The sequence below is a fragment of the Podarcis vaucheri genome (assembly GCF_965113315.1).
Source record: "Podarcis vaucheri genome assembly, chromosome: 3".
Classification (NCBI taxonomy): domain Eukaryota; kingdom Metazoa; phylum Chordata; class Lepidosauria; order Squamata; family Lacertidae; genus Podarcis; species Podarcis vaucheri.
The window spans coordinates 111,380,662-111,395,968 of record NC_138761.1 but is presented as its reverse complement, the minus strand read 5'-3'; positions in this window follow the sequence as shown (position 1 = coordinate 111,395,968).

Genomic DNA, 15,307 nt, shown 5'->3' with positions numbered 1-15,307 from the left:
TTCTGTTTCCACCGCCAAACCTTTCAGGGGAGAATTTGCAACAGTTTAGCACCATCTTTGAGTGAATTGGAGAATTTCAGATTTTTGCTGAAGTTGTGACCCCGGGGCTTAGAATTTTTTTTTTTCACAGGTTAAGTTGTCGAGGGTTGATTTCTTGGCCTATGATAAAAAGCCTTCTGTTTCCACCGCCAAACCTTTCAGGGGAGAATTTACAACAGTTTAGCACCATTTTTGAGTGAATTGGAGAATTTCAGATTTTTGCTGAAGTTGTGACCCCGGGGCTTAGAATTTTTTTTTTTCACAGGTTAAGTTGTCGAGGGCTGATTTCATGTCCTATGATAAAAAGCCTTCTGTTTCCACCGCCAAACCTTTCAGGGGAGTATTTGCAAAACTTTGGCACCATCTTTGAGTGAATTGGAGAATTTCAGATTTTTGCTGAAATTGTGACCCCGGGGCTTAGAAATTTTTTTTTTCACAGGTTAAGTTGTCAAGGGCTGATTTCATGTCCTATGATAAAAAGCCTTCTGTTTCCACCGCCAAACCTTTCAGGGGAGAATTTGCAACAGTTTAGCACCATCTTTGAGTGAATTGGAGAATTTCAGATTTTTGCTAAAGTTGTGACCCCGGGGCTTAGAATTTTTTTTTTTTCACAGGTTAAGTTGTCGAGGGCTGATTTCATGTCCTATGATAAAAAGCCTTCTGTTTCCACCGCCAAACCTTTCAGGGGAGAATTTTTCAACAGTTTAGCACCATTTTTGAGTGAATTGGAGAATTTCAGATTTTTGCTGAAGTTGTGACCCCGGGGCTTAGAAAAAATTTTTTTCACACGTTATGTCTTCGAAGGCTGATTTCATGTCCTATGATAAAAAGCCGTCTGTTTCCACCGCCAAACCTTTCCGGGAAGAATTTGCAACACGTTGGCACCATCTTTGAGTGAATTGGAGAATTTCAGATTTTTGCTGAAATTGTGACCCAGGGGCTTAGAATTTTTTTTTTTCACACGTTTCGTCTACGAAGGCTGATTTCATGTCCTATGATAAAAAGCCTTCTGTTTCCACCGCCAAACCTTTCAGGGGAGTATTTGCAACACGTTGGCACCATCTTTGAGTGAATTGGAGAATTTCAGATTTTTGCTGAAGTTGTGACCCTGGGGCTTAGAAATTTTTTTTTCCACAGGTTAAGTTGTCGAGGGTTGATTTCATGTCCTATGATAAAAAGCCTTCTGTTTCCACCGCCAAACCTTTCAGGGGAGAATTTACAACAGTTTAACACCATTTTTGAGTGAATTGGAGAATTTCAGATTTTTGCTGAAATTGTGACCCCGGGGCTTAGAATTTTTTTTTTTCACAGGTTAAGTTGTCGAGGGTTGATTTCTTGGCCTATGATAAAAAGCCTTCTGTTTCCACCGCCAAACCTTTCAGGGGAGAATTTACAACAGTTTAGCACCATTTTTGAGTGAATTGGAGAATTTCAGATTTTTGCTGAAATTGTGACCCCGGGGCTTAGAAATTTTTCTTTTCACAGGTTAAGTTGTCGAGGGCTGATTTCATGTCCTATGATAAAAAGCCTTCTGTTTCCACCGCCAAACCTTTCAGGGGAGTATTTGCAAAACTTTGGCACCATCTTTGAGTGAATTGGAGAATTTCAGATTTTTGCTGAAATTGTGACCCCGGGGCTTAGAATTTTTTTTTTTCACAGGTTAAGTTGTCAAGGGCTGATTTCATGTCCTATGATAAAAAGCCTTCTGTTTCCACCGCCAAACCTTTCAGGGGAGAATTTGCAACAGTTTAGCACCATCTTTGAGTGAATTGGAGAATTTCAGATTTTTGCTGAAGTTGTGACCCCGGGGCTTAGAAATTTTTTTTCCCACGTGTTACGTCTACGAAGGCTGATTTCATGTCCTATGATAAAAAGCCTTCTGTTTCCACCGCCAAACCTTTCAGGGGAGAATTTGAAAAACTTTGGTACAATCTTTGAGTAAATTGGAGAATTTCAGATTTTTGCTGAAGTTGTGACCCCGGGGCTTAGAAAAATTTTTTTTCACACGTTTCGTCTACGAAGGCTGATTTCATGTCCTATGATAAAAAGCCTTCTGTTTCCACCGCCAAACCTTTCAGGGAAGAATTTGCAACAGTTTAGCACCATATTTGAGTGAATTGGAGAATTTCAGATTTTTGCTGAAGTTGTGACCCCGGGGCTTAGAAATTTTTTTTCCCACAGGTTAAGTTGTCAAGGGCTGATTTCATGTCCTATGATAAAAAGCCTTCTGTTTCCACCGCCAAACCTTTCAGGGGAGAATTTTTCAACAGTTTAGCACCATTTTTGAGTGAATTGGAGAATTTCAGATTTTTGCTGAAGTTGTGACCCCGGGGCTTAGAAAAATTTTTTTTCACACGTTACGTCTTCGAAGGCTGATTTCATGTCCTATGATAAAAAGCCATCTGCTTCCACCGCCAAACCTTTCCGGGAAGAATTTGCAACACGTTGGCACCATCTTTGAGTGAATTGGAGAATTTCAGATTTTTGCTGAAGTTGTGACCCTGGGGCTTAGAAATTTTTTTTCCCACAGGTTAAGTTGTCGAGGGTTGATTTCTTGGCCTATGATAAAAAGCCTTCTGTTTCCACCGCCAAACCTTTCAGGGGAGTATTTGCAACACGTTGGCACCATCTTTGAGTGAATTGTAGAATTTCAGATTTTTGCTGAAATTGTGACCCCGGGGCTTAGAAATTTTTTTTTTCACTGGTTAAGTTGTCGAGGGCTGATTTCATGTCCTATGATAAAAAAGCCTTCTGTTTCCACCGCCAAACCTTTCAGGGGAAAATTTACAACAGTTTAGCACCATTTTTGAGTGAATTGGAGAATTTCAGATTTTTGCTGAAATTGTGACCCCGGGGCTTAGAAATTTTTCTTCTCACAGGTTAGGTTGTCGAGGGTTGATTTCATGTCCTATGATAAAAAGCCTTCTGTTTCCACCGCCAAACCTTTCAGGGGAGAATTTGCAACAGTTTAGCACCATCTTTGAGTGAATTGGAGAATTTCAGATTTTTGCTGAAGTTGTGACCCCGGGGCTTAGAAATTTTTTTTCCACAGGTTAAGTTGTCGAGGGTTGATTTCTTGGCCTATGATAAAAAGCCTTCTGTTTCCACCGCCAAACCTTTCAGGGGAGAATTTACAACAGTTTAGCACCATTTTTGAGTGAATTGGAGAATTTCAGATTTTTGCTGAAGTTGTGACCCCGGGGCTTAGAATTTTTTTTTTCCACAGGTTAAGTTGTCGAGGGTTGATTTCTTGGCCTATGATAAAAAGCCTTCTGTTTCCACCGCCAAACCTTTCAGGGGAGAATTTACAACAGTTTAGCACCATTTTTGAGTGAATTGGAGAATTTCAGATTTTTGCTGAAGTTGTGACCCCGGGGCTTAGAATTTTTTTTTTCCACAGGTTAAGTTGTCGAGGGTTGATTTCTTGGCCTATGATAAAAAGCCTTCTGTTTCCACCGCCAAACCTTTCAGGGGAGAATTTACAACAGTTTAGCACCATTTTTGAGTGAATTGGAGAATTTCAGATTTTTGCTGAAGTTGTGACCCCGGGGCTTAGAATTTTTTTTTTCCACAGGTTAAGTTGTCAAGGGCTGATTTCATGTCCTATGATAAAAAGCCTTCTGTTTCGACCGCCAAACCTTTCAGGGGAGAATTTTTCAACAGTTTAGCACCATTTTTGAGTGAATTGGAGAATTTCAGATTTTTGCTGAAGTTGTGACCCCGGGGCTTAGAAAAATTTTTTTTCACACGTTACGTCTTCGAAGGCTGATTTCATGTCCTATGATAAAAAGCCGTCTGTTTCCACCGCCAAACCTTTCCGGGAAGAATTTGCAACACGTTGGCACCATCTTTGAGTGAATTGGAGAATTTCAGATTTTTGCTGAAATTGTGACCCCGGGGCTTAGAATTTTTTTTTTTCACAGGTTAAGTTGTCGAGGGCTGATTTCATGTCCTATGATAAAAAGCCTTCTGTTTCCACCGCCAAACCTTTCAGGGGAGTATTTGCAACACGTTGGCACCATCTTTGAGTGAATTGGAGAATTTCAGATTTTTGCTGAAGTTGTGACCATGGGGCTTAGAAATTTTTTTTTCCACAGGTTAAGTTGTCGAGGGTTGATTTCATGTCCTATGATAAAAAGCCTTCTGTTTCCACCGCCAAACCTTTCAGGGGAGAATTTGCAACAGTTTAGCACCATCTTTGAGTGAACTGGAGAATTTCAGATTTTTGCTGAAGTTGTGACCCCGGGGCTTAGAATTTTTTTTTTTCACAGGTTAAGTTGTCGAGGGTTGATTTCTTGGCCTATGATAAAAAGCCTTCTGTTTCCACCGCCAAATCTTTCAGGGGAGTATTTGCAAAACTTTGGCACCATTTTTGAGTGAATTGGAGAATTTCATATTTTTGCTGAAATTGTGACCCCGGGGCTTAGAAATTTTTCTTTTCACAGGTTAAGTTGTCGAGGGCTGATTTCATGTCCTATGATAAAAAGCCTTCTGTTTCCACCGCCAAAACTTTCAGGGGAGTATTTGCAACACGTTGGCACCATCTTTGAGTGAATTGGAGAATTTCAGATTTTTGCTGAAGTTGTGACCCTGGGGCTTAGAAATTTTTTTTTTCACAGGTTAAGTTGTGGAGGGTTGATTTCATGTCCTATGATAAAAAGCCTTCTGTTTCCACCGCCAAACCTTTCAGGGGAGAATTTGCAACAGTTTAGCACCATCTTTGAGTGAATTGGAAAATTTCAGATTTTTGCTGAAGTTGTGACCCCGGGGCTTAGAATTTTTTTTTTTCACAGGTTAAGTTGTCGAGGGTTGATTTCTTGGCCTATGATAAAAAGCCTTCTGTTTCCACCGCCAAACCTTTCAGGGGAGAATTTACAACAGTTTAGCACCATTTTTGAGTGAATTGGAGAATTTCAGATTTTTGCTGAAGTTGTGACCCCGGGGCTTAGAAAAATTTTTTTTCACACGTTATGTCTTCGAAGGCTGATTTCATGTCCTATGATAAAAAGCCGTCTGTTTCCACCGCCAAACCTTTCCGGGAAGAATTTGCAACACGTTGGCACCATCTTTGAGTGAATTGGAGAATTTCAGATTTTTGCTGAAATTGTGACCCCGGGGCTTAGAATTTTTTTTTTTCACACGTTTCGTCTACGAAGGCTGATTTCATGTCCTATGATAAAAAGCCTTCTGTTTCCACCGCCAAACCTTTCAGGGGAGTAGTTGCAACACGTTGGCACCATCTTTGAGTGAATTGGAGAATTTCAGATTTTTGCTGAAGTTGTGACCCTGGGGCTTAGAAATTTTTTTTTCCACAGGTTAAGTTGTCGAGGGTTGATTTCATGTCCTATGATAAAAAGCCTTCTGTTTCCACCGCCAAACCTTTCAGGGGAGAATTTACAACAGTTTAACACCATTTTTGAGTGAATTGGAGAATTTCAGATTTTTGCTGAAATTGTGACCCCGGGGCTTAGAATTTTTTTTTTTTCACAGGTTAAGTTGTCGAGGGTTGATTTCTTGGCCTATGATAAAAAGCCTTCTGTTTCCACCGCCAAACCTTTCAGGGGAGTATTTGCAAAACTTTGGCACCATCTTTGAGTGAATTGGAGAATTTCAGATTTTTGCTGAAATTGTGACCCCGGGGCTTAGAATTTTTTTTTTCACAGGTTAAGTTGTCAAGGGCTGATTTCATGTCCTATGATAAAAAGCCTTCTGTTTCCACCGCCAAACCTTTCAGGGGAGAATTTGCAACAGTTTAGCACCATCTTTGAGTGAATTGGAGAATTTCAGATTTTTGCTGAAGTTGTGACCCCGGGGCTTAGAAATTTTTTTTCCCACGTGTTACGTCTACGAAGGCTGATTTCATGTCCTATGATAAAAAGCCTTCTGTTTCCACCGCCAAACCTTTCAGGGGAGTATTTGCAAAACTTTGGCACCATCTTTGAGTGAATTGGAGAATTTCAGATTTTTGCTGAAATTGTGACCCCGGGGCTTAGAATTTTTTTTTTTCACAGGTTAAGTTGTCAAGGGCTGATTTCATGTCCTATGATAAAAAGCCTTCTGTTTCCACCGCCAAACCTTTCAGGGGAGAATTTGCAACAGTTTAGCACCATCTTTGAGTGAATTGGAGAATTTCAGATTTTTGCTGAAGTTGTGACCCCGGGGCTTAGAAATTTTTTTTCCCACGTGTTACGTCTACGAAGGCTGATTTCATGTCCTATGATAAAAAGCCTTCTGTTTCCACCGCCAAACCTTTCAGGGGAGTATTTGCAAAACTTTGGCACCATCTTTGAGTGAATTGGAGAATTTCAGATTTTTGCTGAAATTGTGACCCCGGGGCTTAGAATTTTTTTTTTTCACAGGTTAAGTTGTCAAGGGCTGATTTCATGTCCTATGATAAAAAGCCTTCTGTTTCCACCGCCAAACCTTTCAGGGGATAATTTACAACAGTTTAGCACCATTTTTGAGTGAATTGGAGAATTTCATATTTTTGCTGAAATTGTGACCCCGGGGCTTAGAAATTTTTCTTTTCACAAGTTAAGTTGTCGAGGGCTGATTTCATGTCCTATGATAAAAAGCCTTCTGTTTCCACCTCCCAACTTTTCAGGGGAGTATTTGCAACAGTTTAGCACCATCTTTGAGTGAATTGGAGAATTTCAGATTTTTGCTGAAGTTGTGACCCTGGGGCTTAGAAATTTTTTTTTTCACAGGTTAAGTTGTCGAGGGCTGATTTCATGTCCTATGATAAAAAGCCTTCTGTTTCCACCGCCAAACCTTTCAGGGGAGAATTTAAAACAGTTTAGCACCATCTTTGAGTGAATTGGAGAATTTCAGATTTTTGCTGAAGTTGTGACCCTGGGGCTTAGAAATTTTTTTTTTCACAGGTTAAGTTGTCGAGGGCTGATTTCATGTCCTATGATAAAAAGCCTTCTGTTTCCACCGCCAAACCTTTCAGGGGAGAATTTACAACAGTTTAGCACCATTTTTGAGGGAATTGGAGAATTTCAGATTTTTGCTGAAGTTGTGACCCCGGGGCTTAGAATTTTTTTTTTTCACAGGTTAAGTTGTCGAGGGCTGATTTCATGTCCTATGATAAAAAGCCTTCTGTTTCCACCGCCAAACCTTTCAGGGGAGTATTTGCAAAACTTTGGCACCATCTTTGAGTGAATTGTAGAATTTCAGATTTTTGCTGAAATTGTGACCCCGGGGCTTAGAAATTTTTTTTTTCACTGGTTAAGTTGTCGAGGGCTGATTTCATGTCCTATGATAAAAAAGCCTTCTGTTTCCACCGCCAAACCTTTCAGGGGAGAATTTACAGCAGTTTAGCACCATTTTTGAGTGAATTGGAGAATTTCAGATTTTTGCTGAAATTGTGACCCTGGGGCTTAGATTTTTTTTTTTCACAGGTTAAGTTGTCGAGGGTTGATTTCATGTCCTATGATAAAAAGCCTTCTGTTTCCACCGCCAAACCTTTCAGGGGAGAATTTGCAACAGTTTAGCACCATCTTTGAGTGAATTGGAGAATTTCAGATTTTTGCTGAAGTTGTGACCCCGGGGCTTAGAAATTTTTTTTTCCACGTGTTACGTCTACGAAGGCTGATTTCATGTCCTATGATAAAAAGCCTTCTGTTTCCACCGCCAAACCTTTCAGGGTAGAATTTGAAAAACTTTGGTACAATCTTTGAGTAAATTGGAGAATTTCAGATTTTTGCTGAAGTTGTGACCCCGGGGCTTAGAAAAAAATTTTTTCACACGTTTCGTCTACGAAGGCTGATTTCATGTCCTATGATAAAAAGCCTTCTGTTTCCACCGCCAAACCTTTCAGGGGAGAATTTGCAACAGTTTAGCACCATATTTGAGTGAATTGGAGAATTTCAGATTTTTGCTGAAGTTGTGACCCCGGGGCTTAGAAATTTTTTTTTCCACAGGTTAAGTTGTCGAGGGTTGATTTCTTGGCCTATGATAAAAAGCCTTCTGTTTCCACCGCCAAACCTTTCAGGGGAGAATTTACAACAGTTTAGCACCATTTTTGAGTGAATTGGAGAATTTCAGATTTTTGCTGAAGTTGTGACCCCGGGGCTTAGAATTTTTTTTTTTCACAGGTTAAGTTGTCAATGGCTTATTTCATGTCCTATGATAAAAAGCCTTCTGTTTCCACCGCCAAACCTTTCAGGGGAGAATTTTTCAACAGTTTAGCACCATTTTTGAGTGAATTGGAGAATTTCAGATTTTTGCTGAAGTTGTGACCCCGGGGCTTAGAAAAAAATTTTTTCACACGTTACGTCTTCGAAGGCTGATTTCATGTCCTATGATAAAAAGCCTTCTGTTTCCACCGCCAAACCTTTCAGGGGAGAATTTAAAACAGTTTAGCACCATCTTTGAGTGAATTGGAGAATTTCAGATTTTTGCTGAAGTTGTGACCCTGGGGCTTAGAAATTTTTTTTTTCACAGGTTAAGTTGTCGAGGGCTGATTTCATGTCCTATGATAAAAAGCCTTCTGTTTCCACCGCCAAACCTTTCAGGGGAGAATTTACAACAGTTTAGCACCATTTTTGAGGGAATTGGAGAATTTCAGATTTTTGCTGAAGTTGTGACCCCGGGGCTTAGAATTTTTTTTTTTCACAGGTTAAGTTGTCGAGGGCTGATTTCATGTCCTATGATAAAAAGCCTTCTGTTTCCACCGCCAAACCTTTCAGGGGAGTATTTGCAAAACTTTGGCACCATCTTTGAGTGAATTGTAGAATTTCAGATTTTTGCTGAAATTGTGACCCCGGGGCTTAGAAATTTTTTTTTTCACTGGTTAAGTTGTCGAGGGCTGATTTCATGTCCTATGATAAAAAAGCCTTCTGTTTCCACCGCCAAACCTTTCAGGGGAGAATTTACAGCAGTTTAGCACCATTTTTGAGTGAATTGGAGAATTTCAGATTTTTGCTGAAATTGTGACCCTGGGGCTTAGATTTTTTTTTTTCACAGGTTAAGTTGTCGAGGGTTGATTTCATGTCCTATGATAAAAAGCCTTCTGTTTCCACCGCCAAACCTTTCAGGGGAGAATTTGCAACAGTTTAGCACCATCTTTGAGTGAATTGGAGAATTTCAGATTTTTGCTGAAGTTGTGACCCCGGGGCTTAGAAATTTTTTTTTCCACGTGTTACGTCTACGAAGGCTGATTTCATGTCCTATGATAAAAAGCCTTCTGTTTCCACCGCCAAACCTTTCAGGGTAGAATTTGAAAAACTTTGGTACAATCTTTGAGTAAATTGGAGAATTTCAGATTTTTGCTGAAGTTGTGACCCCGGGGCTTAGAAAAAAATTTTTTCACACGTTTCGTCTACGAAGGCTGATTTCATGTCCTATGATAAAAAGCCTTCTGTTTCCACCGCCAAACCTTTCAGGGGAGAATTTGCAACAGTTTAGCACCATATTTGAGTGAATTGGAGAATTTCAGATTTTTGCTGAAGTTGTGACCCTGGGGCTTAGAAATTTTTTTTTCCACAGGTTAAGTTGTCGAGGGTTGATTTCTTGGCCTATGATAAAAAGCCTTCTGTTTCCACCGCCAAACCTTTCAGGGGAGAATTTACAACAGTTTAGCACCATTTTTGAGTGAATTGGAGAATTTCAGATTTTTGCTGAAGTTGTGACCCCGGGGCTTAGAATTTTTTTTTTTCACAGGTTAAGTTGTCAATGGCTTATTTCATGTCCTATGATAAAAAGCCTTCTGTTTCCACCGCCAAACCTTTCAGGGGAGAATTTTTCAACAGTTTAGCACCATTTTTGAGTGAATTGGAGAATTTCAGATTTTTGCTGAAGTTGTGACCCCGGGGCTTAGAAAAAATTTTTTTCACACGTTACGTCTTCGAAGGCTGATTTCATGTCCTATGATAAAAAGCCGTCTGCTTCCACCGCCAAACCTTTCCGGGAAGAATTTGCAACACGTTGGCACCATCTTTGAGTGAATTGGAGAATTTCAGATTTTTGCTGAAATTGTGACCCCGGGGCTTAGAATTTTTTTTTTTCACAGGTTAAGTTGTCGAGGGCTGATTTCATGTCCTATGATAAAAAGCCTTCTGTTTCCACCGCCAAACCTTTCAGGGGAGTATTTGCAACACGTTGGCACCATCTTTGAGTGAATTGGAGAATTTCAGATTTTTGCTGAAGTTGTGACCCTGGGGCTTAGAAATTTTTTTTTCCACAGGTTAAGTTGTCGACAGTTGATTTCATGTCCTATGATAAAAAGCCTTCTGTTTCCACCGCCAAACCTTTCAGGGGAGAATTTACAACAGTTTAGCACCATTTTTGAGTGAATTGGAGAATTTCAGATTTTTGCTGAAGTTGTAACCCCGGGGCTTAGAATTTTTCTTTTTCACAGGTTAAGTTGTCGAGGGCTGATTTCATGTCCTATGATAAAAAGCCTTCTGTTTCCACCGCCAAACCTTTCAGGGGAGAATTTTTCAACAGTTTAGCACCATTTTTGAGTGAATTGGAGAATTTCAGATTTTTGCTGAAGTTGTGACCCCGGGGCTTAGAATTTTTTTTTTTCACAGGTTAAGTTGTCGAGGGCTGATTTCATGTCCTATGATAAAAAGCCGTCTGTTTTCACCGCCAAACCTTTCCGGGAAGAATTTGCAACACGTTGGCACCATCTTTGAGTGAATTGGAGAATTTCAGATTTTTGCTGAAATTGTGACCCCGGGGCTTAGAATTTTTTTTTTCACAGGTTAAGTTGTCGAGGGCTGATTTCATGTCCTATGATAAGAAGCCTTCTGTTTCCACCGCCAAACCTTTCAGGGGAGTATTTGCAACACGTTGGCACCATCTTTGAGTGAATTGGAGAATTTCAGATTTTTGCTGAAGTTGTGACCCTGGGGCTTAGAAATTTTTTTTTCCACAGGTTAAGTTGTCGACAGTTGATTTCATGTCCTATGATAAAAAGCCTTCTGTTTCCACCGCCAAACCTTTCAGGGGAGAATTTACAACAGTTTAGCACCATTTTTGAGTGAATTGGAGAATTTCAGATTTTTGCTGAAGTTGTAACCCCGGGGCTTAGAATTTTTCTTTTTCACAGGTTAAGTTGTCGAGGGCTGATTTCATGTCCTATGATAAAAAGCCTTCTGTTTCCACCGCCAAACCTTTCAGGGGAGAATTTGAAAAACTTTGGTACAATCTTTGAGTAAATTGGAGAATTTCAGATTTTTGCTAAAGTTGTGACCCCGGGGCTTAGAAAAAATTTTTTTCACACGTTTCGTCTACGAAGGCTGATTTCATGTCCTATGATAAAAAGCCTTCTGTTTCCACCGCCAAACCTTTCAGGGGAGAATTTGCAACAGTTTAGCACCATAATTGAGTGAATTGGAGAATTTCAGATTTTTTCTGAAGTTGTGACCCCGGGGCTTAGAAATTTTTTTCCCCACAGGTTAAGTTGTCGAGGGTTGATTTCTTGGCCTATGATAAAAAGCCTTCTGTTTCCACCGCCAAACCTTTCAGGGGAGAATTTACAACAGTTTAGCACCATTTTTGAGTGAATTGGAGAATTTCATATTTTTGCTGAAATTGTGACCCCGGGGCTTAGAAATTTTTCTTTTCACAGGTTAAGTTGTCGAGGGCTGATTTGATGTCCTATGATAAAAAGCCTTCTGTTTCCACCGCCAAACCTTTCAGGGGAGAATTTGAAAAACTTTGGTACAATCTTTGAGTAAATTGGAGAATTTCAGATTTTTGCTAAAGTTGTGACCCCGGGGCTTAGAAAAAATTTTTTTCACACGTTTCGTCTACGAAGGCTGATTTCATGTCCTATGATAAAAAGCCTTCTGTTTCCACCGCCAAACCTTTCAGGGGAGAATTTGCAACAGTTTAGCACCATAATTGAGTGAATTGGAGAATTTCAGATTTTTTCTGAAGTTGTGACCCCGGGGCTTAGAAATTTTTTTCCCCACAGGTTAAGTTGTCGAGGGTTGATTTCTTGGCCTATGATAAAAAGCCTTCTGTTTCCACCGCCAAACCTTTCAGGGGAGAATTTACAACAGTTTAGCACCATTTTTGAGTGAATTGGAGAATTTCAGATTTTTGCTGAAGTTGTGACCCCGGGGCTTAGAATTTTTTTTTTTCACAGGTTAAGTTGTCAATGGCTTATTTCATGTCCTATGATAAAAAGCCTTCTGTTTCCACCGCCAAACCTTTCAGGGGAGAATTTTTCAACAGTTTAGCACCATTTTTGAGTGAATTGGAGAATTTCAGATTTTTGCTGAAGTTGTGACCCCGGGGCTTAGAAAAATTTTTTTTCACACGTTACGTCTTCGAAGGCTGATTTCATGTCCTATGATAAAAAGCCTTCTGTTTCCACCGCCAAACCTTTCAGGGGAGAATTTAAAACAGTTTAGCACCATCTTTGAGTGAATTGGAGAATTTCAGATTTTTGCTGAAGTTGTGACCCTGGGGCTTAGAAATTTTTTTTTTCACAGGTTAAGTTGTCGAGGGCTGATTTCATGTCCTATGATAAAAAGCCTTCTGTTTCCACCGCCAAACCTTTCAGGGGAGAATTTACAACAGTTTAGCACCATTTTTGAGGGAATTGGAGAATTTCAGATTTTTGCTGAAGTTGTGACCCCGGGGCTTAGAATTTTTTTTTTTCACAGGTTAAGTTGTCGAGGGCTGATTTCATGTCCTATGATAAAAAGCCTTCTGTTTCCACCGCCAAACCTTTCAGGGGAGTATTTGCAAAACTTTGGCACCATCTTTGAGTGAATTGTAGAATTTCAGATTTTTGCTGAAATTGTGACCCCGGGGCTTAGAAATTTTTTTTTTCACTGGTTAAGTTGTCGAGGGCTGATTTCATGTCCTATGATAAAAAAGCCTTCTGTTTCCACCGCCAAACCTTTCAGGGGAGAATTTACAGCAGTTTAGCACCATTTTTGAGTGAATTGGAGAATTTCAGATTTTTGCTGAAATTGTTGCCCTGGGGCTTAGATTTTTTTTTTTCACAGGTTAAGTTGTCGAGGGTTGATTTCATGTCCTATGATAAAAAGCCTTCTGTTTCCACCGCCAAACCTTTCAGGGGAGAATTTGCAACAGTTTAGCACCATCTTTGAGTGAATTGGAGAATTTCAGATTTTTGCTGAAGTTGTGACCCCGGGGCTTAGAAATTTTTTTTTCCACGTGTTACGTCTACGAAGGCTGATTTCATGTCCTATGATAAAAAGCCTTCTGTTTCCACCGCCAAACCTTTCAGGGTAGAATTTGAAAAACTTTGGTACAATCTTTGAGTAAATTGGAGAATTTCAGATTTTTGCTGAAGTTGTGACCCCGGGGCTTAGAAAAAAATTTTTTCACACGTTTCGTCTACGAAGGCTGATTTCATGTCCTATGATAAAAAGCCTTCTGTTTCCACCGCCAAACCTTTCAGGGGAGAATTTGCAACAGTTTAGCACCATATTTGAGTGAATTGGAGAATTTCAGATTTTTGCTGAAGTTGTGACCCTGGGGCTTAGAAATTTTTTTTTCCACAGGTTAAGTTGTCGAGGGTTGATTTCTTGGCCTATGATAAAAAGCCTTCTGTTTCCACCGCCAAACCTTTCAGGGGAGAATTTACAACAGTTTAGCACCATTTTTGAGTGAATTGGAGAATTTCAGATTTTTGCTGAAGTTGTGACCCCGGGGCTTAGAATTTTTTTTTTTCACAGGTTAAGTTGTCAATGGCTTATTTCATGTCCTATGATAAAAAGCCTTCTGTTTCCACCGCCAAACCTTTCAGGGGAGAATTTTTCAACAGTTTAGCACCATTTTTGAGTGAATTGGAGAATTTCAGATTTTTGCTGAAGTTGTGACCCCGGGGCTTAGAAAAAATTTTTTTCACACGTTACGTCTTCGAAGGCTGATTTCATGTCCTATGATAAAAAGCCGTCTGCTTCCACCGCCAAACCTTTCCGGGAAGAATTTGCAACACGTTGGCACCATCTTTGAGTGAATTGGAGAATTTCAGATTTTTGCTGAAATTGTGACCCCGGGGCTTAGAATTTTTTTTTTTCACAGGTTAAGTTGTCGAGGGCTGATTTCATGTCCTATGATAAAAAGCCTTCTGTTTCCACCGCCAAACCTTTCAGGGGAGTATTTGCAACACGTTGGCACCATCTTTGAGTGAATTGGAGAATTTCAGATTTTTGCTGAAGTTGTGACCCTGGGGCTTAGAAATTTTTTTTTCCACAGGTTAAGTTGTCGAGGGTTGATTTCATGTCCTATGATAAAAAGCCTTCTGTTTCCACCGCCAAACCTTTCAGGGGAGAATTTACAACAGTTTAGCACCATTTTTGAGTGAATTGGAGAATTTCAGATTTTTGCTGAAGTTGTAACCCCGGGGCTTAGAATTTTTCTTTTTCACAGGTTAAGTTGTCGAGGGCTGATTTCATGTCCTATGATAAAAAGCCTTCTGTTTCCACCGCCAAACCTTTCAGGGGAGAATTTGAAAAACTTTGGTACAATCTTTGAGTAAATTGGAGAATTTCAGATTTTTGCTAAAGTTGTGACCCCGGGGCTTAGAAAAAAATTTTTTCACACGTTTCGTCTACGAAGGCTGATTTCATGTCCTATGATAAAAAGCCTTCTGTTTCCACCGCCAAACCTTTCAGGGGAGAATTTGCAACAGTTTAGCACCATAATTGAGTGAATTGGAGAATTTCAGATTTTTTCTGAAGTTGTGACCCCGGGGCTTAGAAATTTTTTTCCCCACAGGTTAAGTTGTCGAGGGTTGATTTCTTGGCCTATGATAAAAAGCCTTCTGTTTCCACCGCCAAACCTTTCAGGGGAGAATTTACAACAGTTTAGCACCATTTTTGAGTGAATTGGAGAATTTCATATTTTTGCTGAAATTGTGACCCCGGGGCTTAGAAATTTTTCTTTTCACAGGTTAAGTTGTCGAGGGCTGATTTGATGTCCTATGATAAAAAGCCTTCTGTTTCCACCGCCAAACCTTTCAGGGGAGAATTTGAAAAACTTTGGTACAATCTTTGAGTAAATTGGAGAATTTCAGATTTTTGCTAAAGTTGTGACCCCGGGGCTTAGAAAAAATTTTTTTCACACGTTTCGTCTACGAAGGCTGATTTCATGTCCTATGATAAAAAGCCTTCTGTTTCCACCGCCAAACCTTTCAGGGGAGAATTTGCAACAGTTTAGCACCATAATTGAGTGAATTGGAGAATTTCAGATTTTTTCTGAAGTTGTGACCCCGGGGCTTAGAAATTTTTTTCCCCACAGGTTAAGTTGTCGAGGGTTGATTTCTTGGCCT